Source organism: Lethenteron reissneri, chromosome 4, assembly GCF_015708825.2.
Source record: "Lethenteron reissneri isolate LAM-NWPU_2019-01 chromosome 4, ASM1570882v1, whole genome shotgun sequence".
NCBI classification, from domain to species: Eukaryota; Metazoa; Chordata; class Hyperoartia; order Petromyzontiformes; family Petromyzontidae; genus Lethenteron; species Lethenteron reissneri.
The window spans coordinates 5777467-5803103 of record NC_083782.1 but is presented as its reverse complement, the minus strand read 5'-3'; the positions used below and the strand labels follow the sequence as shown (position 1 = coordinate 5803103).

Below are 25637 nucleotides of genomic sequence, written 5' to 3'. Positions count from 1 at the left end.
AGAGATTTTATGGCCCGAATCTCAGGACGCTTCGTACATAAACGACGAACCCACACACAGCCCCCCCCCCTCACCTTCAAATCGCGTCCCCCCTGTTCCCCACTACCCTTCACCTCGCAAGATTCGAGCCCTGCCCCAAGACGCCCCAAGACGCCCCTCGTTCTCAAATCCCAGGGCTGGCGTTGCGACAGAGGACGAGGAAGAAAAAGAAGAAGCACCCCAACGCGGAGCAGCCGAGATTAGCGCCTCGCAACCAAATGTTGTGCCCGTGGGTCGTGCCTCACCCCCCCCCCCCCCCCCCCCACTGGCCACGATACAAACCCCGCCGCCGATCTCGTAAAAAAATAAAATAAAAGGGGGAGCGCGCAAACCCCGCGTCGTCAGGCCGACACGCCGGGTCCACCCCCCCTCGCAGCGGCGGCGGCTTTGTGGCTGGGCCCTAGATCTGCGCCGTCAGAACGGTGCGAATACCAAAAGTTCTAGATTTAAAGCTTTCGTGACTGCAAGGATTTCATACTCTTAGGTTTTTTCGGTAAAGTCACATAGGTAAAAAAGAAATAATAATCATCAGATGACGGAGACTTGTGTTGCCTCCGAAACGTCGTGATTTATAATTAAATTTCTATTATTATTTCTAAAAATGTTATTATTATTTATTTTTACCTACGTGACTTTACCGAAAAAACCTAAGAGCATGAATACCAAAAGTGTTCAATTGTTCTTGTCACGGCAAAGTTGCCGTACGGTGCTCGAGCAAATGTGATTTTTTTTTTGAGGTGGGGGGGGGGGGCTGGTCATAAAAGACGGTCACCCAGCATCACGCGGCGTTCTTGGATGCACGCTCCCGTGGCCGTCTGGAACGCTCTTTCCTTCCGACATTAGGAAAGCCACGAGGAGCCACGCGCATTAAAATCATCCGCATTGACAAACACATTGAGAGCTGCTTTTCGTGTTTGTGGTCCTTCCGCCGCACTTCCGATTAGCACGGTTGGCCACGTACGGCGCGAAAGAAGTTCAACTCACAGACATATGAAGACCGGTGTCCCACCGCATTAGTGTCAGAGATGAAAGCACCTTAAATCAACCTCCCCCCCCATCCTCCCCACCCTCTCTCACTGTGAAATAAATACACCGTGTTTCTGGACAGCGTCTAAAGATGCGGTCACATTTAGATGCCACGTAAACCTACTTTGTATTATTGTACAGACTCGCACAGAGATCCCATAAACATACCCATAGTCCCATGAAAAGACACAGTACCATACAGAAACCCACAGTCGACAACTTGAGGACATGACAATGTCGGCACAATCTAAACTTAAATTGTCGCCGTGGTTTTATGTATTTAAAGTTACATCGCCCAACAGGACTGCTCAAAGACAAAACTAAGCGGACGGCCTCGAGGCTCAGAGCGTGCGAGCACCCACAGGGGCAGGCCGCCCGCCCGCCACTGGGGCAGGGGCCACTAAGGGCAGGGGCCAGCAAACCTGCGGCTTGCGGCTCTTTGGCTGCCCCACCTTGGGGATCTTTGGCTGCCCCCCCCCCCTCCCTGGGCTCTTTGGCTGCCCCCCCTCCCTGGGCTCTTTAGCTGCCCCCCCTCCCCGGGCTCTTTGGCTGCCCCCCCCTCCCCTTGGGGAGCTTTGGCTGCCCCCTTTGCGAGCAGACGGTTTTAAAAACTTAAATTTGAGACGTAATTTAAAATATATTTGATTAACTATGGCCAGGGAACGGGGTCACTGTGGGAATGTGTTGGTGACGACAAAATGTACAATAGCGAACTGTTAAAGATTAACCGCAGAGGGGGGGGGGGGACTAAATAGCCGCAGTTTACTCCATCACCCGTTATGTTTATTTGAGTCAGAATGTGTTGTTGCTGTTGCTGTCGCCTTGCTGTATACCCCAATGGTGTGTTCGTGTACAAGTCGCCCTGCGCATGCGACGTGGACTCAACTATTTTTGGTCAAAGACGACGAACAACAACAAATGGCTCCTCTTCCTCCTCTCCTCTATAAAGATTGCCCCCCCCCCCCCGCACTAGACCGAGATTGGTGACGACACCTTGACACATCACGTGACTAACGTCGACCCCCCCCCCCCCCCCGCCAATCTTATCGGTTCTCGGTGATTCATCCGTCCTCTTATCATCCGTCGCCTTATCAGCTCGGAACAACTTTCGCCATTGACTTGCACATCCGATAAGGGGGCCCCCGCCTTTTGACACGGGGGGGGGGGGGGTACAAACTCAGCTTGACCGATACCGATTTGCCCCAGCCAAACCATTGTTTTGCATCTTATATAGAGACCCGCCTCTCGCCACCTTCCGTACGGCCGAATTGATCTCGCTTTGCCCATTTCTGTTTCTCAATTCCTCTCCCTCCACCGCATCTCGCCCCGGCTCCCACCACTTGAACCTCTCCCCCCCCCCCCCGCTCCACTCCATCACCTCTCACCCTCGCTCCCCTTATTACCCGCTCCTCTTCTCCCGTTCCCACGCAGATGTGCCGCACGCCTTCTTGGAGCGCCGCGGGTCATCCAGCCAGGAAGCTCGTTCCGAACATCGCGAGGGTTGCGGCGACGATCCGCCCTCGGCGCCTGGCCAAGCGCGCTACGAACCCCGCAAGCCCCGAGTTCGATTCCCCGCCTCGCTCGCGACAACGGCGACGAACATCTGGCAGCAGTCCTGGGGCCTCCACCTAGGTCGGCTCAGCCTTAAACGTTAGTGCCTGGGTACAGTGTATACCGAGGGGACAAAGGCGGCCGAGCGGCCGTGGTGTTGCCCCCCCCCGCCCCCCGGATGCCGTGCCGGCCTTCGTTGGTGCTGCTCGCCAACAGCACTTGCCCCGAGCACTTGCCGGTCAAAGGCTACATGGGGGATCTTTGTCTTTGTAACGGTAGCGTCGGTTCCTGTGGGATTGAGCAATCTCTCCAGTTAACACACCTCAACCGCCGCCGGCGTGTTGGGGTGTATTTGTGTTTGCGCGGAGCAGGTCCACTAACAAAACTTGCCCCATCAGCCTTTGTAGGGGACGCAGGGCATCTTTGTCTTTGCTCGTGTAAGCGCGTGCGAGTGCGAGATGTCTCTGGCCCGGCAATTCACCTTGGCCACACAAAAGCCAAGCGTCGCGTTGCCGGGCACCTGCGAGCAGTGTCGCGGATTATTGCGGTGACACGCGGTGACACGCGGTGACACGGGGGCGAGTCGTCAAGCGCCATAACGAGATACCGTGCGATCGCGTTCGTTTAGCCCCCAGGAAATGCCCCACAAAGTCCCGCACGGCTCCTTGTCGGGAAGGTCCCTGCCACGTTTATCGACGTGACGCGGAGTGGGGAGGGGGGGTTGGGGGGCGATGTTGCTGCTGCTGTTGCTGCGTGCGATCCCGATTAAATAATTTGCAGCGCAAATTTGTTTTGCAGTATTGGGGTGTTGTTGCTTGAGGACAGGTACATTGTGTCTGTGGTGTGTGGAGCTACGGTAGGAGGATCGTGAAGGACGCTGCTGCTGGGTCACTTAGAGGCAGTCGCCGTCCAACAACGGCAACGGAGGGCCGAGGAGCGACGCTCACAACAACGTGCGGGGCGCCGGGCGGCTAAACCGTCGGCACGGTAGGGGGGCCACAGAGGGCGCGTCGACCGGTCGTCTCAGTCGGTCAACCCCACGACACCTGCAGGGTCTGTCCGGCGACCTGCCAGCGAGCCTTCGACACTTCACGTGGCCTCAAAGTGCACCTGGCCTGGCACGGGCGCCGTGGCGACGTCTCAGTCACTTGGGTGAATGTCGGGTCGGAGGAAGGAAAAAGGGCGAGGAGGAAACTCACGAGCAATCCTGTGGAGAACCTACAAACTCAACTCGCCTCTCACACGCATACAAAGTGCTGTTAGCGAGCACCTATGAAGGCCGGAACGGCACACGAGCGGGTTGGGTGGCCAGCACCACGGCCGGCCGTCTTTGTCTCCCCAGTGGCGATGTTTACACACCGCACCAGGTACTCATTTGAGACTGAGTCGACCTAGGGGAGGCCCAGGACCGGTTCAGATAATCGTCACTGGTGTTGGCCATGAGCGGGAATCGAACCCGGGTCGCCAGGTCTGTAGTGCAGCGCGCTAACCACTACACTACCGCTCCCCACTACACACGCACACGCGCACACACTAAACTAGTTTTTATTTTACCAACGAAGGCCCACTGCTGTACCGAGCTAGGCGGCTCTTTTTTTTTGCTGCCCGTCTGGAACGTTCTTAATTACAATATTAGCAAGCCACTGGAGCGATGCACTTTTAGAAAACTGCTTTTGCGCGTTTAGTTTGTCGTCCTTCCCCCGCACCTTCCGGTCGGCACGGTTGGCAACGTACGGTGGCGCGAAAGAAGTTCAACGTACGTACGTAGGTGCCGTGTGCGTCGGTCAGTCGTCCCCTAGAACAGGGGTGGGGAACCTTTCTTCTGCCAAGGGCCATTTGGATATTTACAACATCATTCGCGGGCCATAGAAAATCATCAACTTAAAAATTAGCCCGTTATATTTGGTCAAACATTTAATTAACTCGCCCCTAATGTGATGGCTGGAACTGCTCCTCTTTGGCGAGGCGTGTGATGTTAGCTGGTATTGATGATGTTGTTGCTACTCGCAACTGCTTTTCAAGGTTTGCTCCGAGATGTATTTAATTTCGAGTCCCGCCTGCAGTTGCCTTGGCAGGGCCAGACACCAAATGATTTCGCGGGGCCTCATACGGCCCGCGGGCCAGACGTTCCCCACCCCTGTCCTAGAGCATGGGTCCATCCCGTGGACCTTCCTCACCACGCATCACGTGGCCTCAGTGCACTTAGTCTGGCACAAGCGCAGTGGTGACACTCACACCCCCCATTCCTCCATACTTAGCTGCCACTGTTATTGTAGTTGTGCATGAGTGTGCACGCATTTGTCAAGTATGCGATTGTGTGCGTGAATGCGCGTGTGTGTGCGCGTTGGGACTTTTAAAGGCAACTGCTGTAAGTGAGCACTTGATTAAAATCTGTATGTTGAACTTCTTTTCGCACCAGACGCAGGCAAGCGTGCCTCACGATGTGCTTGTGTACGCGTCCCCCTCCACCAATTGTACGCTGAAGGCCATACGGGGGACCTTTGTCTTTGTATGATGTGTCTGTGTGTGTATGCATGTGTGAGCGTGTGTGTCCAAGTGAGGAGTGGTGGTGTAGTGGTGAGCGCGCTGCACTTCGAAACCCGGCGAACAGAGGTCGATTCCCGCTCACGACCAACACCGGTGACGATTATCTGAACCGGTCATGGGCCTCCCCTAGGTCGACTCAGCTTCAAATGAGAACCTGGTGCGGTGTGTGTAAACATCGCCACTGGGAAGACAAAGGCGGCTGGGCGTGGTGCTGGCCACCCACCCCCTCGTGTACCGTTCCGGCCTTCATAGGTGCTCGCTAACACTTGCCCCAACAGTATGTTAAGGCTATACGGGGGATCTTTGTCTTTGTGTATGCAAGTGTGTGTTTGTGAGACTCTGTATGGTCCGTGTGACTGTGTAGGGGTGTACATGTGTCTCCGTGTGTGTGTGTGTGTGAGCTACTGTGTGTGTGTGAGCCACTGTGTGTGCATGCCACTGTGTGTGTGTGTGTGAGCCACTGTGTGTGTGTGTGTGCCTGTTGCGTGCGAGTGTTGGCAGTCTTTGCCGTAGTCGCCGTGGGAACGGCACCGCTGGGTGTGGCGATTTCTCCGCGTCGCGACGTTCCAACGCTGCAAGTCACGAGTTCGCGTCGAGACCCAGGTGGGAATTCGAGAGAGCCACAGACATCCATAGACTGCCGCCATGCACACACAGATCCGTAGACTCGCATAGGGTAATATTACGGAGTTTTGTTTTATTAAGAGGAGACCCCATGGACTCTCATAGAGACCCGCTGATTCTCAGAGATCCGTAGTCTCGCGTAAAGATTCCGTAGACAGGCATAGACTCACAGGCTCGCATAGGGTACTCATGGGTTCGTATCAAAGGAGACCCATAGACCCTCAGATGGGGAGGAGGGGTTACATAACCAACAGGTGAACGGAAACGATTCGTGGAAATCATCCAGCGTGGATTTTATTCCCACTCTCCCCCACCCAAAATGTTGCCACATTCTCGGGGTTTTTTTTCTTCTATTGACAGCATCCACGTACCTCACGCACACACACACAAAAAGACAAATATCCCCCGAATAGCCTTTTCTCAGGCTGTCGGGGCAAGTGCTGTTAGCGAGCACCAGTGCATGGGGGGGGGGGGGGGAGTGGGTGGGTGGGTGGCCAGCACAACGCCCGGCCGCTTTCGTCTCCCCAGTGGCGATGTTTATTGAACACCTCACCAGGTACTCATTTGAGGCCGAGTCGACCTAGGGGAGGCCCAGGACTTGTTAAGATAAATCGCCACCAGTGTTGTTGGCCGTGAGCGGGAATCGAACCTCGGGTCGCCAGGTTCGTAGTGCAGCGTAGCGCTAACCGCTGTGCCACCGCTCCGCAAGCTGACCGAGGTGGTTCAGAGGTCAAGCCAGCAGCTCGCAAATCGGAAGGTTGCAAGTTCACGTCCTGGTTCGGGGGTTGACTCGGCCCCATCATCATCCCCCCCCCCCCCCCCCGTGATCGATTAAATTAGTACCCATATATTCAGAGACTCACATATGATGATAATGAGGATTTTGTTGTTTGGAAGAATGGCAAGATTAGTAGATATTTAGAAACAGAACCTTTCAAAAGTCAAATAAACTACGGTATTTTGGAATAACGAGTGAAAGTATTCAAAGTTGCTGCTACATTGCATCCTGGGCAAGTGTTGCAGTGTACGGGGGTCAGGATTTGCACATTCAAATTGGAGTCGTGACATCTTTATGTCAAGGTTGTTTTTACACATCCCACAAGGCACACGGCATAATGGGGAGTGCACACATTCAGTAGCATTGGTTCAAACACGATCAAAACCTCTGGACCAGTTTCCAAAACTCGACTGTCTCGTCAGCGTAACCAGGCTCGTTTTAACAATTGCGTCAAAACAAGTAGAGACTCTGGACAGGTTTCGATAATTACACTGGTCAACAAAACAAACAAAAAATTCTGGCCTGGAATTTTACAGCTGTTTTAGACTAATTTCAGGGTGCCGATTCCAAATCTGATCACAGATTTGCTCTAGCACATCATTTTTATGCTATAGGCATACCCCATTTTAATTGATCTTACCCGAAATTAACTGTCACTTGTGATTGCAAGTTGTTGCGAGTCAGTGACTGCTTTAGTGTTAAAATATGGTGCTGTATTTTTAGGATAGTATATCTATAATATAATTTTATGTAGATATCCACATTTATTTAATATTTTTATTCTGCAGTTTTTATTGAAAATGCAATATTTGATCTCACAAACCTGATGTGAGACAAAAACTGATGCCAGATTTGGAATCAGCACCCCAAAATTACCTTAAAACCGTTGTTATACCTTATGCCATAAAAAGTGTGTTGACCAGTGTTATTCATCTCATCAGCAGAACCATGCTCGCTCCAAGCGATTAGCACGTTTGGCTACGTACGGTGCGAAAAAAGTTCAACGTACACACAGTCATACAAGCAAAAATGTTTTTTTTTTTACTCCGGACCGGTTTCGGCATTCGGCTCTCTCATCAGCAGCGCCAACTTTGATGACATTACGACATCTTCTTGCTCCGTGTGAGTCAGAGCTAAGGAACCTGCCCGCCCTTGAATCACGTGGGGGTCCCGACACCGGCCGAGAGAACAGATGGGGAGATCCGGGAGGAGGGAGGGGGAAGGGGAGGGGGAAGGAGAGGGGCGAGGGGGGGGCTATATTTGTCGCTAGATGATTTCAAGTTTTATCGCTGCGGTGTGTGCACAAGGCAGGTTCGGTGCCAGCCTCTCGGTGTTTACCCGGAGTCATTCACCACCGGCCAGCGAGCGTCACCGACTGTGCGAGCGAGTGAGTGTGTGCATGACACATGCGTAGATTACACACACACACACAAAGACAACGATCCCCCGTATAGCCTGTAACAGACTGCTGGGGCAAGTGCTGTTAGCGAGTAGCACCTATGAAGGCCGGTACGGTACACAGGTGCGAGCTAAGAGCACTTGCCCCAACAGTCTGTCCAGGCTGTACGGGGGTGATGATCTTTGTCTTTGTGTGCGAATGAGATATGTATCGATTGTACACAATCGATACACAGCACTTGCCCACAGAGTATGTTAAGGCTATACGGGGGATATTTGACTTAGACACACATTACACGAACACTCCTATAATGTAGTATGACACATTAACCATTTGCCCATATACAATGTTTGTGCATAGATTACACACGCACACACAAAGGTAAAGATCCCCCATACGGTGACGCAAACTGCCGGGGAAAGTGCTGTCGCTGTGACGTCACTGCAGGGCTACGATGACGCTTTTGAGTACAACTTCAAACAAAAACTAAAACTTCCCCGTCAATTTGTGCTCCCCTCTCCCCGTCTCTCTCCCCGTCTGCCCTCTCTGTACCAGCGTGGACGGCACCCTCTTGTTCACCTTCTGAAGCGCTCGCTCGTCACCGTGGCGTGCGCGATGACACCACAACCACCACCACGTGCACTTTTCTTTTGTATTGTGCGCGGTGCTTTTCGCGCCACAGCGTGTCGATTTGTAAAGTTTATTTTCATTTGTTTGCTGGTGACTTTGTGTATTTCACATTGAAATCGCCTCCAGTGCTGTTGCTGCTGGCGGCAGTAGAAGTTGTTAAAAAGTCTCCATCTCTCTCTCCCCATCTCTCTCTCCCCATCTCTCTCTCCCCATCTCTCTCTCCCCATCTCTCTCTCCCCATCTCTCTCTCCCCATCTCTCTCTCCCCATCTCTCTCTCCCCATCTCTCTCTCCCATCTCTCTCTCCCCATCTCCCTCTCCCCATCTCCCTCTCCCCATCTCCCTCTCCCCATCTCCCTCTCCCCATCTCCCTCTCCCCATCTCTCTCTCCATCAGAGAGCTTCCGTGGGTGGCGGAGTTGGTCCCTAGCGAGACTGCAAGCGACGCACGTGGTGGGCTAATGCGAAGTCCGTCGAAGAGATTACACAACACAGTCGAAGAGATTACGCAACACAGACACAAAGACAAAGATCTTGATGCAGTCATTTTAGCTGTGACGGCCCCACCTGATGACGGAGACTTGTGTTGCCTCCGAAAACGTCGTGATTTATTATTTTATTTTATTTCCATTATTAATTGTTTTACTTTTAATTTTATTTTTTACCTACGTGACTTTACCGAAAAAAACTCAGAGTATAAAGATCTCCCCCCCCCCCGCCCTGTATAGCCTTGACGGACTGTTGGGGCAAGTGCTGTTGGGGCAAGTGCTGTTGGGGCAAGTGCTGTTGGGGCAAGTGCTGTTGGGGCAAGTAACAGACCCACGAAGGTCGGCATTGCACAAGACGCCGGTGGGCTGGCCAGTGCCGCCTTGTGTGCCGGTGCGACTCGCCGGACATCTGTACCAAAGAGCTTTATAGCTCATCGGATTCCTCCTGCAGTCCGAACAAGGATTTTGATTCAGAGGTTCGAAACAAGGATTTTGATTCCGAGGTTCACGCACAGCACCAGGTACTCAGTTGAGGTCGAGTTGACCTAGGGGGGGGGGTCCCGGACCGGTTCTGATCATCGTCACTGGTGTTTGCCCGCGAGCGGGAATCGAACCTGGGTCACCAGGTTTGCAGTGCAGCACGCTCACAGATCATACTGCCGCTCCACACACAGACACAAAGATAAAGGCAAAGATCCTCCTCCCGTATAGCATCAACAGGCTGCTGGGGAAAGTGCCGTGTGCGAGCACCTATGAAGGCCGGCACGGCACACGAGGGGTGGGTGGCCAACACCACGCCCGGCCGCCTTTGTCTCCCCAGTAGCGATGTTTACTCCACACCGCACCAGGTACCCATTTGATGCAGTCGACTTAAGGGGAGGCCCATGACCGGTTCGGATAATCATCACCGGCGTTGGCCATGAACGGGAATCTAACTCGGGTCGCTGGGTTTTGCAGCGCAGCGCGCTAACCACTACACCACCGCTCCCTCCCCCCCACACGCGCGCACAGGTAAAGGTGACATGGCACCCAAGCCTTCAGCACTTGCACAACTTGATGGCAAAAGGCTCGCCGCAACAACAAAAAAACCCGTCACGCTCATGCACGGTGACACATGGAGTGGGTGTGGTATGGTGGGTGTGGGTGGTGAGGCGTGTGTGTGTGGATGTGTGTGGAGCTGGCCACCCACCCCCTCGCGTGCCGTGCCGGCTTTCATAGGCGCTCGCTAACAGCACTTGCCCCTACAGTCTGTTACAGGCTATACGGGGGATCTTTGTCTTTGTGGTGCGGCAAAAACAACCCCCAACCTTCTCGTTGGTGCTGGACGGCAACGCTGTGGTGGGCAGTGCCGTGGGGAGGCAACTTAGATTTGCCATTCCCCTCGTGGCGTTTGTAACCACCACAGCGGCCAAATGGGGGCTCTGGACGGGTGCGAGGGGCTGGTAACCCCTCCACCTTCAATGAATTACCACAAAGCCACGACTGAAACATATCATTAATAAGCTTGTGCCGGAGGCCCCGGGAGGACAAACGTCTATGACGTCTCCTGGCCAAACCATTTAGCCGATGCCAGGAGATTGAATCTTCACCCTCGGGGCTCCTCCAGAAACAACAAAAAGCCACTACGGGTGGCCACGTGGAATGTTCGAACGCTCACTGCGGAGGAGAGGCTGCCACTCCTCTGTCGGGAGCTGGACCGGTCCGCCTGGATCTCTGTGGCATTCAGGAGGTCCGGTGGACCAGCTCTGGCTCCTGCCACCATGAGGGGTGGACAGTCCTTACTCGGGGCAGGAGACTGCCAAACAACTGGGAATGGCTCTTCTTCTGAACAAAATAATGAAGGGGGCGTGGGAGCGTGGGGGTGAGGTGTGGGAAGCTGTAAGCCCCAGGCGACTTTGGGCTCGCCTTCCCATCAACCAGAGGCGAGGAGTGGTGGTCGAGGTTATTTATACCCCCACCGAAGACTAACATCCATGGAGGGATGCAGGCAAGGCCGATGAGTCAGATGCCATCTACGACTTCCTGTCACAGGTCAATATTGGGAAGACAAATGCGGCCGGGCGTGATGCTGATAACAACCCTCACCCCCCTTCCGTCGTCGTGTGTCCATGGGTCTCTATGATAGTATAATCTATGGGTCTCCTCTGAGTAAAATCCATATATACCCTATGCGAGCCTGTGGGTCTCTATGCAAGTCTACGGATCTGTGTGTAATGGCTGCAGCCTATCGATCTCTGCGGCTCTCCACGATGATCCCATGGATCTCGATGTGACCATCACGAGATGCTCGCTAAGAGCGCTTGCCCCAACAGCATGTAGGCTACACGGGGGACCTTTGACGTTGTAAATGTGGGAGTGAGGGCCTACTTGCAGCCGACAAATGATTGACAGTCAGCCATCCCATAACACCTGGGGGGGGGGGGGGTCTGTCACGGGACACTTCGCGTGACGGCCTCAAAGTGCACTTAGCCTGGCGCAAGCGCCATAGAGGTAGACGCCAACCACCACAGTGGCATGCGTGTAGGTGTGCCAGGATAGGTGCACGATGCGTGCGCACGCACAAGTGGGAAGGTGTGTCCCGTTCGCGCTCAGTGGCAGAGGGAAAAAAAATGTCGAACCGGTCCTGGGCACCGCCTAGGTCGACTTGGCCTGAAACGGGTATCTGCTTTGCGTGGTGCATTAACGATCGGCACTGGGGAGACAAAGGTGACCGAAAGTGGGGCTGGCCACCCACTCGCCAACAGCTCTCGCCCCAACAGTCTGTTAAAGGCTACGCAGGTGATATTTGTATCTGAGCCACATTATCAGCATGTATTACATTTGCTCAGCTCGTGTGTGGGTGGACGTTGAACTTATTTCCGTGCCGAGTCTCAGTAGATACGGATGTTCAAATTTATAGCCTCTGGCTCTTGAAACCACAAACCAAAACGCCTAACATGAGGTCACTTAATTTTGTCAATAGGTTTTTTTTTTTTTACACAAAAATAATGACAAACATTGTTACAGAATCTAACCTCTCCCCGGTAATGTGTAATATTAAATATTACACATGTGTGCCACCACATTTGAGCGTTATTTCAGACGCCACGTTTCTGCGAAACGCTTGAATCACCGAGTGAACGTTGACGTGAATGCAACACGCTCACATATGTTCGTACTTTCCTGTATCCACTCAGCGAACCCATCAATCAATTGCCTCATCGATAACGTCTTTAATTCCACCATTCAGATTTGTTTTACATTTTTTCGTTCGCTTGTCAATTCATTCACGTAGAAGTTCAACCGTCGCATCGTGTCATTTTGTTACTCATTTTTTATTGCATTAATTAATTCCTCCGTGCTTTCATTGAGTTTTTCCACCCTTTCATTCGTGTATCCCTTCAACCATTCGTACAATATTGAGATGTTCCATCCGTTGCTTCTTCTATCCACTCTTTCATTCACTTACCCGTGCATCCTCGCCTTTAACCAGTTGTGTTTCATTCGTATAGCTATCAATTCATTAATTCATACGGCCAACCAATTAATAACTGCCACATTAATCCCAGATTAAAGAGTTTAATTATGGGATTGAGAGCCTCGATGATGCGCAACGATTCGCGATAAAAATAATCGATTATTTGCGTTCATTTATTTTAGCTGGACATCTGTGAAACTAATGGACATCGGTAGAAAAAAAATCGATCTTCACAGCTCTAGTGTAAATAAAAAAGATTTCTGATATTCTGAGTGCGCTGAACGGGGGCAACAAACACAGCCAGCAAATATACAGCGCCGTGATAATCAAAGTGTAAATAGATAAAGAGGAAACAACTGCGTCACTTGAAATAAACAAAGGTCATAAAGGTGATTTATGACGAGAACTGAGAAGATAGAGGCGATGATGATGATGGGAGGAGGGAAAGAGCAGAGAGAGAGGGCGAGAAATGAGGTGAGGTTACCTGCAGTGTGGCGAGTGAGTAGATATGGTGAGCGAGTAGGTGATAAGGTGAGTGGGTGAATGGGTCACGTAGCCAGCATGCCCAGCCACCGCATGCCAAAAAAGCAGCTTCTGTTTGGCCAGATCAAGAGGGCCAAACCGGAGGGACTAGAGAAGAGATGGAGGCTGATGCGGTACGGGAGGACGTGGAGCTGAGTGGAATTGCCGATGACCGGTACCAGCGGTGTCAAGACCGGCCTCTGTGGATGAGGCAGCTCGTGAAGGACGCTACAGGGCAGTGTCAGGCTAGGTGCACGCTGAGGTTACTGGGCGGTTTGGAGGCAGTTGCCCTCCAACAACAGCGGAGTGCAGAGGAGCGACGCTCACAACAACGGGCGGAGCGCCGGGTGGATAAAATACAGCAAGTTGGCACAGTTGGTGCATCTTCCATTCATCTCATTCGGTCAAACCATGGCCCCTTGTGGTCTGGCCCGTGACCTATCAGCGAGCCTTCGACACTTCACGTGGCCTCAAAGTGCACATAGCCTGGCACCGGTGCTGTGGTGACGTCACCCGCACTTAGCGGCGATTGACGGCAGTTGAGTGAGTGGGCGAGTGGGTGAGTGAGTGGGTGAGTGAGTGGGCGAGTGGGTGGGTGGCTGGGCGAGTGGCTGGGCGAGTGCGCGAGTGGCTGGGCGAGTGGCTGGGCGAGTGGCTGGGTGAGTGGGCGACTGAGCGAGTGATATCTGCAGTGTGATGGTTTAAAACAGTATGGTTGAGAATAAACAGCCAGGGTGTCTGGTAGACTGAGTGATCGACACAAGTGAAGAAGAAGGCATCAATAATTGAAGATCACGCGAATATTAACAATGGCAGCAGCGGTAGAAGAGTGACAGGGAGGCGACTGACTGTGTGCGAGCTAAGATTGGCGACTGACCATATACAGCTCAATAGATACAAGTTCTCAAAAGATTCACCCGGGTACAGGTTATACACACACACCCCTACAGGTCTCTACTACATACCCCAACGTGGTTAGAGCGAAACTCGTACGCAACCTAATAGAATCGCCGACCGTCATCGATTCTTACAAGTTTGCAATTCGTTTAAAAACTTCACCGTGCACATTCAAAACATAAATCTTATGCAATCGCCTTCTTGCCAACAGCAATGCCACCAGCACCGCCCATCTTCCTGCCCGGCCTCGGCTAAAGTTACAGGTGAACGCAAACACACACAGCCCCGTTGTAAATCCATTGCCTCTCCCACAACCCAACAAGCCGTGTCGGTCATTTGACCATACTTCACCACGCCGGTCAACACCGGTAGGTGTGTGTGACGGGTGCCCGATTAACATTCGCCAGTGGTGTTTTAAGCCATGGTCTGGAATCCAACTCAGGTATCCGTCTGGGTTCACGGCGTTCTTGCACTAACCACTGCGCCACCGCTCCCCCCCCCCAAATGCAACATTCACAGCCTACTTTGATCAATCCTATCCACTAAATGGACAACGGTTTTCCGAGACATGCCATGCAGGATTACACGTAAAACTTCCACAGCCAGTCAATACACGTTGTATGTTGTTAAGACAATTTTAAAATGGAGGTATGAGTCTCAATCTTAATTTTAGGACTTTCGTGACTGCAGGAATTATTATTTGGTTCTTTCGGTTAAGTCACGTCTAAAGGTATGAGTCTCGCCGCAGGAATGTGGAATTTCTACTGCTGGTGGCTAAATGGGTCTGGGATTGCACTGCCGAGCTTTAAACGAGCGTCTCGTGTGGCCAGGACGACGCATAGGCCGCCTGTATAGACCCAGGTATTTCAATTAAGGGCCGAGTATAAACACACAGCAGCGAAACAGTACGAGCTTAAAGTCGAACAACATGTGACACTGATGAGAGCCGTGAGGGCGTGAATTGAGCTAAAATCGTACAGCAGCAGTGCGCCAACCGCTGCGCCACCGCTCCTCACACACACACACAGGACAAAAGTTCCCATCCGTGTGTAGCCTTTAGCAGGCTGTTGGGGCAAGTGCTGTTAACGAGTACCTATGAAGGCCGACACGGCACACGAGGTGGTTTGTTGGTGGTTGTAGTGTGGCCGAGGAAAGCACACCCGGCTGCCTTTGTCTCTCCTAGTGCGTGTACACCCACACGGACGAGCATGCACACCCAGTGGCAACAATCGAATTAATTTCTTCCCACAGCCACAGAAAGGTCGTGTCTCTCCAACCAAGTTTACCCATCAAGTTCAATCGACTGCTCGCCTGTGCGGTGTGTGTGTGCGTGCGTGTACGTGCGCTCTGGTACAAATACATATACAGCAGATACGACCTGCATCGCGGAAGTGGGGATACAAACACGGCCGGGGGGAGGGGGGTGGGATTGAGTATGCATGTCCCAACCAGCGCACACGAGTGCAATACTTTAGAAAATTAAATCAAACATTGATGAATGAATGGATCAAGCCATCAAATCGTTCCAATCCACGCAGTCCTGGTAGAGGGGGTGGGGGGGGTAGGGGGGTCTTACTTTTGACCATACTTCACCACCACCGTAGCCACGCGCACAAACATGTGGCGAATGTAACAGCGGCAGCTGCGGGTTCACACTTCCGATCGCAATGTGGCGAAGCAACCGGTCAAGTCCACTGGCGCAAGACGCCCAAATTATCATCATCATCATCATCCAGCGGTGCATTGAGCATGTATGGGGGAGGGAGGATGGGGAGGGGGGATGGGGGGGGAGGCTACAAAACTTTAACCGTGAAACTTACCCGAGAATGAGAGATCTGCTTTGGAATGATCGCTGGTAACACCACCACCAACACCACCAACACCGCCACCACCAAACGCCTGCGTCTCCTCTTGCTTCGGCCCCTACCGTGTGACTCAGAGCGAAGTTGGGAGCCGAACTTTAACAACGAGACCGGGGGGGGGGGGGAGTTGGGTGCGGCGGGGGGGGGGGGTTGCTGCAATGAGTGGGGGTGGGTTTTTATGGTGGGCGGGGCCTCGTTCCACGGTCACGCCCACAATTGACCAAAGTCACCGCCCACTGGCGATCAGCTGATCCACTCAGTAGGCGGCTTGGGTCCGTCGCCTCGTTAATATTCACGCGAGACCACGCCTCCCGCACCCTCCAGCCCCCACCACCGTATCCGGGGAGGAGTCACGGATGGGGTGGGGGTGGTGGAGGAGGGGTGGGGTAGTGGTGGGGGTGGGTGACCACTTGCGATTTGAATTGACGCAAGTGGTCTCAGAGAAACACGCGACTTTGGTGGGAGGGGGAGGGAAGTTCGTGCGGTGACTAAAACAATGCCGTTTGCAACTCCGCGAAAGGAGGAGGAAAATGCAAACTCCGCCGACTTAAGATGTTTGAAGGGGGAAAAATTGTTAGAGAAAAAAAACTACGTTGGAAATTCAAACTAGATTCGAAGCTTTCGTGACTGCTGGAATTATTATTTGGTTTCTTTCGGTAAAGTCACGTAGAAAGAAATTTAATTAAATAATAGAATACGACGTTTCGATTGCAACACAAGCAACCATCATCAAGTACATATGAATGAGAAAACAAACATAGTAAACTTGGAAATATAAATTTCGATTTAAAGCTTTCGTGATTCATATTCTTGGTTCTTTCTGTAAAGTCGTTGTGGCCGAAACGTCGTGAAAATTGTATTTTATTATGTTTTATTTTCATTATTTTATTATTTCCCTTCTACGTGACTTTACCGAAATAACCAAGAATTTGGAAATGTAATACAATACAACACAGAGAGTCGGCCAACACCACAGTCAACACAACACCTGGTTGATTGCGTTCCTCCAAAGATTGATACATTTTAGAGAAACAAAACATAGACAGAGACACACAGACAAACACGGAGACACACAGAGACACAGAGAGAGAGACTCACACAGAGACCGAGAGAGACGCACACAGGCACACAGAAAGACAACGTCTCTGTGTCGAGGCCTTAAATAGAGAGAGATGGGGGGGCAGAGGGGGAGTTGTGTGGAATGGACCCGTAAACAAGCACGGTAGAAATCTAATTTAGTAAAATTTAGTAAAAGTATGTTGAAATTGTTTTGACATTTTTGTTCAAGAAAACTTTGTGTGAGGTTTGTTCGCCACTAGAGGGCTTCAAGGTTCGCGTTTAAAATGTCTTGGAAATGTTATTTCAATGTTTTACGAATGTTTTAACAGACAACATTTTCGTTCTTTGTTCTTTGCAAATGTTAAAGAAAAAAATGAAGACAAATTTTGAAGACATTTTCAAAGTACAATTTATAATAAATGTTGCAAAAATAATCCTTGAAGCCCCTTCGTAGGGAGAAACCCTCACGCGACATTGGCATTTAGCTGCTGAAACATCGCTGCTGCTGCTGCCATACACATGAATAGAATAAAGATGCTGGTCCCATTGAACCTGTGGACTGATAAAATGCTACTAGGAATGTGTCTAAGGTGTGCCCTGTGGGCTATTATAATCAGCGGAGGGAAAACTTTTATACAAATTTTCGTTTCAATGTTTTCTTTGAAATGTAAAAATTCATTGATTGAAAAACAATTATTGAAACTGTTTAAATAGTTTTCAAGGTTCTCGTAAAAAAATATTCCTGAACACATGTCTGCTGGATTTGAAGCTTTCGTGACTGCAGGAATTCATACTCTTTAGTTATTTGGATAAAGTCACGTAGGTAGAAAAAATAATAGATCACGACGTTTCGATCGCCACACAAGCAACCGTCTTCAGGTGAAGACATCGTGATATATAATTGTTTTTACCTACGTGACTTTACCTAAAGAACTAAACAGTATACGGCTCTACTTCATGAGACCTCCGTTGCCAGTACCAAAAGATGAGAATAGGTTTTCCCCTTTTTTCTGGCAACAAAACAGCTGTGTTAAGATGTTAAAACACCAAACTGAAACCTTTAACAAGGAATCGTGTCTGCATTAACCGCAATACTTGTGGTCAGAATGCAAAACAAAAACACTCTGATAATATATGCATTAAATTTTGATTTAAAGCTTTCGTGACTGCATGGATTCATATTCTTGGTTCTTTCGGTAAAGTCACGTAGAAGGGAAATAATAAAATAAAGTCAATTATTTTTATTATTTTATTATTTCCCTTCTACATGACTTTACCGAAAGAACCAAGAATATAATATATGCATTGTCTTTAAAACGGATTGGTCCACACCAGAGACAGATTTATTGGAGCCGATTCTCAAACGGTGTTAGACCAGAGGACGCCAGAAGGCGTATATTATCAGAGTATGCTTTTTGTTTGCATTCTGACCACAAGTATTGTGGTTAATGCAGACATGATTCCTTGTAAAAGGTTTCAGTTTGGTGTTTTAACATCTAAACACAGCTGTTTGTTGCCAGAAAAAAGGGGAACACCTATTCTAACATCTCTGCTACTGCCCTATACAAGAATAGAATAGAAATACTGGTCCGATTGCACCTGTGGACTGACAACATGCTACTATTAACGTGTTTAAAGGTGTGCCTTGTGGGCTATGTAGTCAGCGGAGGAATTAGATTGCGTAAATGTCTATTTTACGTTCGATGGGTGGGTGGCTGGTTGAGTTGGTATGTGGGTGGGTAGGCGGATTGTTGGGCAGATGGGTGGGTGGCTGGCTAGGTGAGTGGCTGGTTCAGTTGGTAGGTGGTGGTGGTGGGTGGGTTGGCTGGGTGGGCGGGTAGCTGAAGGGTTGTTTGGCTGGGCGTGACCCTGGGCAGGACGGTGGCTGGGCAGGTGGATGAGACGCAACAGTCGGTCTTGTCGACAGGCGTCGATGGTGTAAGGCCGCGTGGCTCCTCTGTGCGCAGCGCTGTATGTGGTTTGCGCACACGAAGAGAACCGCCGTCGAAGTTATTTTAAGTTTGAAATGGATTCCATATTCGCAAGCACATGATCACCTACACTTCTCAAAACAACTAATAATTCGAAATTATTATGAAAAAAATGAAATGTATTTTCCAAAAATGTTTGTTTATTTTTAGTACTAAGCATTTATTTTGCATTCTATTACAAAAATCCGTATTTTTTACATTTTATGTTTCGTTATGAAAGAAATAATAAATAAATATTTGATCTTTAAACACAAATTCTTTCAATGTTTTCTATCGAGTGTAAAATATTTATGTATTTTTGTAATAAAATTTTTTTAATCTTTAAATTATTTTTATGACAAAAATATTAAAGAATTTTTTAGCTAATCTATTTTATTTAACGTAAAATTTTTTATTTTATTTTACAATTTGTAAAAAAGTTAATTCGTTAAAATGTTTGTTCAAGAAAAATTGTGAGGTTTGTTGGCCACAAGGGGGCTTCGAGGTTCTCGTTCAAAATATCCTAAACACGGCGCTGCTGCTGCTGCCATACGCAAGAAGAGAATAGAGATACTGGTCCCATTGAACCTGTGGACTGACAATATGCTGCTATTCACGTGTTTAAAGCTGTGTCTTGTGAGCTATGTAGTCAGCGGAGGAATTATATTGCGTAAAAGTCTATTTTACGTTCGATGGGTGGGTGGCAGAGGTCGCAACCGGGTACCCGATACGCGTACTTTACCTGATACCCGGCTACCCGTACCCGGCCGGGTACGGGTACCCGTTTTCGACCTTGGTGCGGCCGGGTACGGGTACGGGTAGGCCGTGAGTCACTGGTGAGTAACTGTTTGTCATTCATTTCCCAACGTCTTGTCTCTTCTCACAATTCAAGTTCCTAGAATCAACCCACCCGCGCCTGCAACATGGCTTCATCCCAGAGGTCGCAATCAGGTACCCGATACCCGTACCCTACCCGTACCCGGCTGGGTACGGGTAGGGTACGGGTACGGCCGGGTACGGGTACCCGTTTGCGACCCTGGTGCGGCCGGGTACGGGTACGGGTAAGGAATCAAACCCCGTTTGCAACCTCTGGTGGGTGGCTGGTTGAGTTGGTATGTGGGTGGGTAGGCTTTTTATAAAATAATTAATAATAAAAATCTTTTCTTTGATCTTTTAACAAACATTCGTTTAAATGTTTTCTATCGAGTGTAAAATATTTGTCTTTTTGTAACAAAAAAAATATATATTTTTTAGATAAATGTTTAAAAAAATTTACGTATTATTTTTACGACTAAATATTAAATAAACATTTTTAGATAATCTATTTTATTTTAGGTAAAAGTTTTTTCAAAATCTTGGAATTTGTAAAATTCGTCAAAATTTTTGTTCAAGAAAAATTGTGAGGTTTGTTCGCCACAAGGGGGCTTCGATGTTCTCGTTCAAAATATCCTGAAAACGGCGCTGCTGCTGCTGCTGCCATACGCAAGAAGAGAATAGAGATGCTGGTCCCATTGAACCTGTGGACTGACAAAATGATCCTATTAACGTGTTTAAAGGTGTGCCTTGTGGGCCATGTAGTCAGTGGAGGAATTATATTGCGGAAATGTCTATTTTACGTTCGATGGGTGGCAGAGGTCGCAACCAGGTACCTGATACCCGTACCCTACCCGACACCCGGCTACCCGTACCCGGCCGGGTACGGGTACCCGTTTGCGACCCTGGTGCGGCCGGGTACGGGTAGGCCGTGAGTCACTGGTGAGTAACTGTTTGTCACTCATTTCCCAACGTCTTGTCTCTTCTCACAATTCAAGTTCCTAGAATCAACCCACCCGCGCCTGCAACATGGCTTCATCCCAGAGGTCGCAATCAGGTGCCCGATACCTGTACCCTAACCGTTTGTGACCCTGGTGCAGTCAGGTACGGGTAAGGAATCAAAACCCGTTTGCGACCTCTGGTGGGTGGCTGGTTGAGTTGTTATGTGGGAGGGTAGGCTTTTTATGAAATGATTAATAATAAAAATCGATTACTTTATCTTTTAACAAACATTCGTTTAAATGTTTTCTATCGAGTGTAAAATATTTATGTCTTTTTGTAACCAAATATATATATATATTTTAGATTATCTTTTTTATTTCAGATAAATGTTTTATAAAAATCTACGTATTATTTTTACGACAAATATTAAATAAACATTTTTAGATAATCAATTTTATTTTACGTAAAAGTTTTTTTTTATCTTAGAATTTGTAAAATTCGTCGAAATTTTTGTTCAAGAAAACTTGTGAGGTTTGTTCGCCACAAGGGGGCTTCGAGGTTCTCGTTCAAAATATCCTGAACACAGCGCTGCTGCTGCTGCCATACGCAAGAAGAGAATAGAGATGCTGGTCCCATTGAACCTGTGGACTGACAAAATGCTGCTATTAACGTGTTTAAGGTTTGCCTTGTGCGCTATGTAGTCAGCGGAGGAATAAGATCGCTTAAATGTCTATTTTACGTTCGATCGGTGGGTGGCTGGTTGAGTTGGTATGTGGGTGGGTAGGCGGATTGTTGGGCGGTGGCTGGGTGGGTGGGCGGGCAGATGGGTGGGTGGCTGGCTAGGTGAGTGGCTGGTTCAATTGGTAGGTGGTGGTGGTGGGTGGGTTGGCCGCTTTATTGGTTGGCTGGGTGGGCGGGTAGCTGAAGGGTTGTTTGGCTGGGCGGGATCTTAGGCAGGCAGCCGCGCGGGACGGTGGCTGGGCAGGCGGATGAGACGCAGCAGTCGGTCTTGTCGACAGGCGTCGATGGTGTAAGGCCGCGTGGCTCCTCTGTGCGCAGCGCTGTATGTGGTTTGCGCACACGAAGAGAATACTGCCGTAGAAGTTATTTTAAGTTTGAAATGGATTCCATATTCGCAAGCACATGATCACCTACACTTCTCAAAAGAACTAATAATATGAAATTATTATGAAAAAATATATATTTTCAAAAAATGTTTTCATGTTTATTTTTAGTGCTCAGCATTTTTTAACATTTTATTTAATAAATCCTTATTTTTTACATTTTTTTTTTTATGAAAAATAAATTTAAAAAATAATTATCTTTTAACAAAAAATTGTTTAAAATATTAATATATTTTTCTAACAAAAAATTATATCTTTTTTTAGATAATCTTTTTTATTTTTGATTAAATTTTTTTTAAATCTTTCAATTATTTTCATGACAAATATTATTAGAAAAAAATAAATTTGGTAATTTTTTTATTTTACGTAAAACTTTTTTTTTAAATCTTACAATTTGTAAAAAAAAAATTCTTAAATATTTTTGTCCAAGAAAAATTGTGAGGTTTGTTGGCCGAGGTTCTAGTTCAAAATATCCTGAACACGGCGCTGCTGCTGCTGCCATACGCAAGAAGAGAATAGAGATGCTGGTCCCATTGAACCTGTGGACTGACAATATGCTGCTAATAACGTGTTTAAAGCTGTGCCTTGTGAGCTATGTAGTCAGCGGAGGAATTAGATCGCTTTAATGTCTATTTTAGGTTCGATCGGTGGGTGGCTGGTTGAGTTGGTATGTGGGTGGGTAGGCGGATTGTTGGGCGGGTGGCTGGGTGGGTGGGCGGGCAGATGGGTGGGTGGCTGGCTAGGTGAGTGGCTGGTTCAGTTGGTAGGTGGTGGTGGTGGGTGGGTTGGCCGCTTTATTGGTTGGCTGGGTGGGCGGGTAGCTGAAGGGTTGTTTGGCTGGGCGGGATCTTGGGCAGGCAGCCGGGCGGGACGGTGGCTGGGCAGGCGGATGAGACGCAGCAGTCGGTCTTGTCGACAGGCGTCGATGGTGTAAGGCTGCGTGGCTCCTCAGTGCACAGCGCTGTATGTGGTTTGCGCACACGAAGAGAAAACTGCCGCAGAAGTTATTTTAAGTTTGAAATGTATTCCATATTCGCAAGCACATCATTACCTACACTTCTCAAAAGAACTAATAATTTGAAAAAAAAAAATTTTTCAAAAAATGTTTTTTATGTTTATTTTTAGTGCTAAGTATTTTTTTACATTTTATTTAAAAAATCCTTATTTTTACATTTTTTTTTTATGAAAAATTCACTTAAAAAAGAATTATCTTTTAACAAAAATTAGTTTAAATGTTTAATGACAAAAATATTATTAGAAAAAAATATTTTGGTATTTTATTTAATTTTACGTAAAACTAATTTTTTTAAATCTTACAATTTGTAAAAACAAAAAAATTCGTAAAAAATTTTGTCCAAGAAAAATTGTGAGGTTTGTTGGCCACAATGGGGCTTCGAGGTTCTCGTTCAAAATATCCTGAACACGGCGCTGCTGCTGCTGCTGCCATACGCAAGAAGAGAATAGAGATGCTGGTCCCATTGAACCTGTGGACTGACAATATGCTGCTATTCACGTGTTTAAAGCTGTGTCTTGTGAGCTATGTAGTCAGCGGAGGAATATATTGCGTAAATGTCTATTTTACGTTCGATCGCTGGGTGGCTGGTTGAGTTGGTATGTGGTGGGTAGGCGGATTGTTGGGCGGGTGGCTGGGTGGGTGGGCGGGCAGATGGGTGGGTGGCTGGCTAGTTGAGTGGCTGGTTCAGTTGGTAGGTGGTGGTGGTGGGTGGGTTGACCGCTTTATTGGTTGGCTGGGTGGGCGGGTAGCTGAAGGGTTGTTTGGCTGGGCGGGATCTTGGGCAGGCAGCCGGGCGGGACGGTGGCTGGGCAGGCGGATGAGACGCAGCAGTCGGTCTTGTCGACAGGCGTCGATGGTGTAAGGCTGCGTGGCTCCTCAGTGCACAGCGCTGTATGTGGTTTGCGCACACGAAGAGAAAACTGCCGAAGTTATTTTAAGTTTGAAATGGATTCCATATTCGCAAGCACATCATTGCCTACACTTCTCAAAAGAACTAATAATTTTAAATAAAATAAAAATATTTTTTTTTTAAATGTCTTTATGTTTATTTTTAGTACTAAGTATTTTTTTTACATTTTATTTAAAAAAATCCTTATTTTTTACATTTTGTTTTTTTTAATGAAAAATTCACTTAAAAATTAATTCTCTTTTAACAAAAATAAGTTTAAATGTTTTATGACAAAAATATTATTAGAAAAAAATATTTTGGTATTTTATTTAATTTTACGTAAAACTAATTTTTTTAAATCTTACAATTTGTAAAAACAAAAAAATTCGTAAAAAATTTTGTCCAAGAAAAATTGTGAGGTTTGTTGGCCACAATGGGGCTTCGAGGTTCTCGTTCAAAATATCCTGAACACGGCGCTGCTGCTGCTGCTGCCATACGCAAGAATAGAATAGAGATGCTGGTCCCATTGAACCTGTGGACTGACAATATGCTGCTATTCACGTGTTTAAAGCTGTGTCTTGTGAGCTATGTAGTCAGCGGAGGAATATATTGCGTAAATGTCTATTTTAGGTTCGATCGCTGGGTGGCTGGTTGAGTTGGTATGTGGGTGGGTAGGCGGATTGTTGGGCGGGTGGCTGTGTGGGTGGGCGGGCAGATGGGTGGGTGGCTGGCTAGGTGAGTGGCTGGTTCAGTTGGTAGGTGGTGGTGGTGGGTGGGTTGACCGCTTTATTGGTTGGCTGGGTGGGCGGGTAGCTGAAGGGTTGTTTGGCTGGGCGGGATCTTGGGCAGGCAGCCGCGCGGGACGGTGGCTGGGCAGGCGGATGAGACGCAGCAGTCGGTCTTGTCCACCGGTGTCGATGGTGTAAGGCCGCGTGGCTTCTCTGTGCGCAGCGCTGTATGTGGTTTGCGCACATGAAGAGAATACTGCCGTAGAAGTTATTTTAAGTTTGAAATGGATTCCATATTCGCAAGCACATGATCACCTACACTTCTCAAAAGAACTAATAATTTGAAATTATTATGAAAAAAAAATATTTCCAAAAAATGTTTTCATGTTTATTTTTAGTGCTCAGCATTTTTTTACATTTTATGAAAAAAAATCCTTATTTTTTTACATTTTGGTTTTTTTATGAAAAATAAATTTAAAAAATAATCTTTTAACAAAAATTTGTTTAGAATGTTTTATATCGAGTGTAAAATATTAATATATTTTTCTAACAAAAAATTATATATTTTTTTAGATAATCTTTTTTATTTTTGATTAAAAAAAAATTAAAATCTTTCAATTATTTTCATGACAAAAATATTATTAGAAAAAAATAAATTTGGTATTTTTTTTATTTTACGTAAAACTTTTTTTTAAATCTTACAATTTGTAAAAAAAAAATTCTTAAATATTTTTGTCCAAGAAAAATTGTGAGGTTTGTTGGCCGAGGTTCTAGTTCAAAATATCCTGAACACGGCGCTGCTGCTGCTGCCATACGCAAGAAGAGAATAGAGATGCTGGTCCCATTGAACCTGTGGACTGACAATATGCTGCTAATAACGTGTTTAAAGCTGTGCCTTGTGAGCTATGTAGTCAGCGGAGGAATTAGATCGCTTAAATGTCTATTTTAGGTTCGATCGGTGGGTGGCTGGTTGAGTTGGTATGTGGGTGGGTAGGCGGATTGTTGGGCGGGTGGCTGGGTGGGTGGGCGGGCAGATGGGTGGGTGGCTGGCTAGGTGAGTGGCTGGTTCAGTTGGTAGGTGGTGGTGGTGGGTGGGTTGACCGCTTTATTGGTTGGCTGGGTGGGCGGGTAGCTGAAGGGTTGTTTGGCTGGGCGGGATCTTAGGCAGGCAGCCGCGCGGGACGGTGGCTGGGCAGGCGGATGAGACGCAGCAGTCGGTCTTGTCGACAGGCGTCGATGGTGTAAGGCTGCGTGGCTCCTCAGTGCACAGCGCTGTATG

At 48.2% G+C, this 25637-nt stretch overlaps 1 protein-coding gene across 1 annotated transcript in view; it reads right to left on the bottom strand.

Moving 5' to 3' along the window:
- ELOVL7 (ELOVL fatty acid elongase 7) overlaps positions 1-15915 on the bottom strand; it is a 50509-nt gene extending 34594 nt beyond the window's left edge. The window contains exon 1 of the mRNA XM_061563710.1: positions 15777-15915. The gene's annotated coding sequence lies outside the window, so the exon portion shown is untranslated. The remainder of the gene's footprint in view (positions 1-15776) is intronic.
- Between the last annotated feature and the right edge of the window lie 9722 nt (positions 15916-25637).